This window comes from Peromyscus eremicus, chromosome 1, assembly GCF_949786415.1.
Source record: "Peromyscus eremicus chromosome 1, PerEre_H2_v1, whole genome shotgun sequence".
Classification (NCBI taxonomy): Eukaryota; Metazoa; Chordata; class Mammalia; order Rodentia; family Cricetidae; genus Peromyscus; species Peromyscus eremicus.
Genome location: NC_081416.1, coordinates 49,643,676 through 49,649,230, shown reverse-complemented (window position 1 = coordinate 49,649,230; position 5,555 = coordinate 49,643,676). Strand labels below are relative to the sequence as shown.

General features: G+C 41.2%; 1 pseudogene; it reads right to left on the bottom strand.

The window, feature by feature from the left end:
• Window positions 1-1,595: 1,595 nt before the first annotated feature.
• LOC131924237 (olfactory receptor 10V1-like) lies at window positions 1,596-2,701 on the bottom strand (annotated as a pseudogene).
• Between the last annotated feature and the right edge of the window lie 2,854 nt (window positions 2,702-5,555).

The following is a 5,555-nucleotide window of genomic DNA, read 5'->3' as shown; positions in this document are numbered from 1 at the left end:
ATAAATGGTCTGTTACTATCTATTGTAATGTATTTACAAAATTAAGAGAAGAATGGAGTGGGGGCTGGAGAGATGGCTTGGAGGTTAAGGACACTTGCTGCTCTTGCAAAGGACCCAAGTTCAGATCCCAGCACCCATGTCAGGGACCCATAACTACCTGTAAGTACAGCTCTGGGAGCTCCAGCACCCTCTTCTGGCCTCTGAGAGCACATACACTCATGTAGCATATACACACATACACATAAATGTTAAATATACAACACACATAAAAATAAAAGTTAAATAAAGAAAAGAGAATGGTTTCTTTACCATTTTGTGTGTGTGTGGTGTATGTACACACATGTTCACAGGTGTGAATACCCATGCATACACACTAAGACCAAAGAATGACATCAATTGTCCTGTTCTACAATTCTCCACCTTATTCCCTTGAGACCAGGCCTTTCTCTGAATCTGAAGCTGAGATGACAGCCAGCAAAGCCCAGTGATCCACCTGTCCCCCCACCATCACTGCTACAAGCATGGAACTGCAGGCACATACAGCCATGCCTGGCTTTTTATGTGGGTACTCGGGATTCAAACACAGATTCCCATAGTTGCAAAGCAAGCACTTTTGCCCACTGATCCATCTCCCATCTCACCTTTTTCTTTTTAAGAAAGATACCTTGAAAGTATCATCCTGTATTCCCAATCCTCCATCTAACCCTCTCCATCAGTCTCCTGAGCTTAAGTTATTTTCTTGCCTCAGCCTCCCAAGTGCTGGAACTAAAGGCAAATGTAACTTTATGTGGCTCCAAAGAGTAGATAGATAGATAGATAGATAGATAGATAGATAGATAGATAGAATTTTTTACTGTCTACTTTTAACATAAAGGAAAGACTAGGAGTTGGAGAAAAGACTCAGAAGCTAAGGGCACTTGTTGCTCTTGCAAAGGACCCAGTTTCCACTCCCAGCACCCATATGATGGCTCACAAACATCTGTGACTCCAGGCCCAGGAGATCTGATACCCTCTTCTGACCTTGAGCACCAAGCATGCACATGGTGTACATGCATATATATATATATATGCACACAAACCACCCAAACACATAAAATAATAAAACAAATAAAGGAAAGATTAGGACTCAACTTTTATAGATCCTAAAGATGAGCCCTTACTATGTCCTTAGCAATGTGCAAGGAAAAATGAGAAAAACAATCCATTTCTTCTGCCTCAAAAGAAGTTTGAGTTTTATTGCAGGGTTAATATCATGACATATTAAACTCAATTTTATAAAAAGAAGTATGATTTAGTTTTTTTTAATGATCACTATCAGACAGAATGGCAAGATTGCATTAAGGGAGTGGGATGTCAGGACACTTTTAATGTCAAAAAAAGCAAAGCCAAAGGCGCATTTATGGATGTAGATGCCTTGGTGTCTACAAGACTTTAACAAGTGACAGAATGACAGCCATCTATCATCCATTGTCACCACTCTACTCATTCATTCATTTCCTCTTTTCTTCTCTGACTTTCCTCTGCCAGACCTTATTCTAAGTCCTGTGGGAGAAAAAAAGGCTCCTTACAGCGGCATGAGTCAATCCAGGACTTAGTCACTGAAAATCTAATAGCAGTAAGGGGATGACAATGAGCACTTCACAGACCAAGGTAGTAACGAGCACAACTACTGTTCCATTGTCATTGCTTATTGTGAGCTTCCTTTCCATCAGTCCCTCCTTGTTTGGTGAATAATTTTCCTAGGAAGGAACGTTTCTGGTTCCTGAGCCAGAACATTCTTGCCAAAAGTCTTTTTATTGCATCAGTCACTTCTTGGTTCCTTATGCTATAGATTAAGGGATTCAGCAATGGAGAGAAAAAGGTATAGACAACAGATACTGCCCGGCCTTCCTCTGGGGTGTAGCTGGAGCTCGGGCGAAGGTAGATGAGGGTGCAACACCCATACTGCAGGGCAACCACGAGGAGGTGTGAGGAGCAGGTGGAGAAGGCCCGGCGCTTCCCCTCGGCTGACTTCATCCTCAGGATGGTAGCCACGATGCAACCATAGGAAAGACAGATAAGGAGAAAGGGAATGGCCACCGCAGCCACACTGATGGCAAAGAGAGCTGCCTGGTGCATGTGGGTGTCTGTATAGGCCAGGCGCATGACTGCAGGCATGTCACAGAAGAAGTGGTAGATTTCATTGTGGCCACAGAATGGAAGGTGGCAGATCAGAATGGTCAAAGGCAATGACAACAGGAATCCCAGCCCCAGGGAACCTAAAGTCATCTGCCCACACAGCTGCCAACTCATAATGAGGCTGTAATGCAGTGGATGACAGATGGCCACATACCTGTCATAGGCCATGATGGCAAGCAGGACACAATCAGATCCTCCTAGAAGGATGAAGAAGAACATCTGAGCCCCCACAACTGGGCAGAGAGATAAGCATCTTCCCCATGGAGAGGATGCTAGCCAGAGTCAATGGAGCAATGTTAGTGGAATAGCCAAGCTCTAGTGTGGCCAACACAAAAAGGAAGAAGTACATTGGGGTATGGAGGGAGTGATCCTGCCAGACGGTGAGCCCGATGGTGAGGTTTCCAATGAGGCTTCCAAGATACAGCAGCAAGAAGCCCACAAACACCAGGGAAGCTACTGTGGAGCTGGTTGAAAAGGGGCGGAAGTGGAAATATACCACTCCTGTCTGATTTTCCTCCTCCATTAGACCTAGTACAAGGAAAGAAATCAAGGGTAAAGTTACTGTCCCAATGTGACTGAGTTGTAGTAAAGACATACTCTACAGTCAATGAGTACTTAGCCTCAAGGCTTCCTTTGGCTTTATTTCCCACTATCCCTATGACTTTGGAGAAATGTGGACTCCAGCATTTTCACTGTAAAACTCAGAAATGTATAACACCTACCTCAGAGGGCTGGTGAAAATTAAAGGAGACCCCACGTCTACAAGCACAGAGACCAATGCCAGACATGCACGAGGTTCTCAATATATGTTTCCTTGTGATTTCCATTCTGTCCTTGGTCACCATTCGTCTCCCTTTGGAGCAAAACTTTCTCACAAGTCTCATGCCTCTTTGTTTCTATGCCATTCACCAGAAGAATGGCTCATGTGTACAAATATCTACGGATGTGTGCAATTTGCACACCGAGCTCAGAAAGCAAGCTACACCAACCTGTCCTTTACCCAGGTTGCAAATGTGGGTATCCAAAGTCCAGAGAAATTAAATAGGCCACATTGTCCACCCTGAGTAGTACTTTTACTTGGAATTTTGGTTTTTTTTTCTTAAATCTTCAACAATCCACTTTCATAATTGTGCTGTGCCAAATATCAGCCTTACTATTGCATCATCTTCTTTCACATTTCCCTTTATCCATGTCCTGATGGCATCCACTTTACAAATAATTTCCAACATCCTTGTACAGGGCTCACCCTCTCACCCACCCCAACATCATAGAACCAGTGTAGTCTCTTTTACACAGTAAAAAGAAAGGGGGGCATAAAGGTGAGAGGAGGACTGAGCACATGTGGGGAGAGTCCTGGGGGAAAGTGAGGAGAACTTGGGGTGTATATGACCAAGATATATTGTATATATGTATGAAATTCTGAAAGAATAAAGAGAAATAGTCATAAGTAAATACTGACCCTCCATGCTGGGAACTCTGAGGAGAAATTAATACTTGCTAGTTAGTTACTAGAAAAGTTGAAGGCTTAAATATTTAGGGGAAAAGTTGCTTTTATTCTTTAGTTTATCAGCTTATAAAGAATTAGGTTTCATTGTGACAATTTTCAAATAAAATTTGTTTTTATTGTTTCTAGAAAAATAGTTTAATAATACCTTAAAATGTCTTATTTTGTCAAAATATTGACAATTTTCCAAGCTGGCAATGCTCCCAGAAGTGTTCACTATACTGCCTCTTACTGGGTGTGAATTAAAGATATCTCAAACCAAAAACTAACATTTTTAATGCAAATTTATCCATGCTACTCCAGGAGTCTAAGCTTAGAAATGAACCTAAAACAACAATAAGAGTTTCATTTTAATAGAGAATAATAAAACAATCTAATATAAAATGTTAGATTAAGCTGATGCAATATAATTGTTTGAAATCATATTTTTTTTTTTGGTTTTTCGAGATGGGGTTTCTCTGTGTGGCTTTGCGCCTTTCCTTGAACTCACTTGGTAGCCCAGGCTGGCCTCGAACTCACAGAGATCCACCTGCCTCTGCCTCCCGAGTGCTGGGATTAAAGGCGTGCGCCACCACCGCCCGGCGAAATCATATTTTTAAAATTCATACATTTGTTACATAATAGTATATAAAACAGAGTCAACAGAATCCAGATTTTAAGTTATAAGCCATATGTTCCCATTTTATAATATTTTATTCTTTTAGTAAACAGAAATACTCAATTTAATTAATTATGAATACAACATTAAAAAAGAAAAGAAAAGAAATCAAGATCCAGACAGCTGTTTCACACCACCCCCTGTGCATGGTCAACACAGCCCTTCACTCCACCTCATTTCCTCGTGAGCCATCTGTGTACATGTCGGCCTCCCTGTCTATGTACTATGTACGCATTGGTTTCCTTGACGACAGCTTTTCTTTGTCCTTATACCCACTCCTACACAGTTTACACACAATAAATAAAATGCAACTGTCTCTTAATAGCTATGCCAGCTCAACAAAAGCTAGTAGCTAACATAAGCTGAGTGCCTGCTGACATTTCATGTATTGAGAAGTGACTAGTGTTTATTGGATGCCCGGAGCTATTCTAAGTATTTTCTATTAGTTAGCTCATTTACTCTACATAAGTAAACTGACAGGGAAGGTGCTGTTATCCTCTCTTTACAGATAAACACAAAACCTGCAAAACCTGAATCCTAACTCCAGCCAAGAGGCTGCAGGCTGTGTACACTTACCCACTGCTTCACGTTGACTTGCCACAGCCATGTCCCCACATCTGTCACTTTTGGGGGCTTCAGCTTTACATACATGCACTTGTAGGAAAATAATGATTTACCACATTTTATCTACAGGAGAAAAACATGTCACCTACCAGTTGAGAGTGAGAAATCCTTTTTTCCTTAAGAATACCTAGTATGAAACCATAGATAGTTTTAATATGTGATAAGAGAAATAAGAATCCTTGGTTGTTGTCATTTTTATTGCCCAGTTGAAAGAGAGAGAGAGACAGAGACCGAATTCGTTTTCACAGAAACTCTCTTCTAAACAAAAGGTAAAGCTTACCTCAATCTGATTTTTTTAAAAAATCACAAGAACATTAAGTTGTCAGATGGTTTTTCAAGCATCCCTGCCCCTCAGAGCATTGGGCATGTCTCATCTTGGAGACCAGAGAAACAGAGATCCTGGAGGCTCTGAAGATGTCTCTCTGGGGTAAGGTGCAGACCAACATTACCCACGTGGAGTCTCTTCCCAGGAATCCCCAATGAGTTCATTTATTTAGTAGTATCTACTGAATCCCTACCACCTTTATGTTTCTTGTACTGCTCTTGGGCATATAGATACAGAAGTAAAAAAAAAAAAAAGAAGAAGAAGAA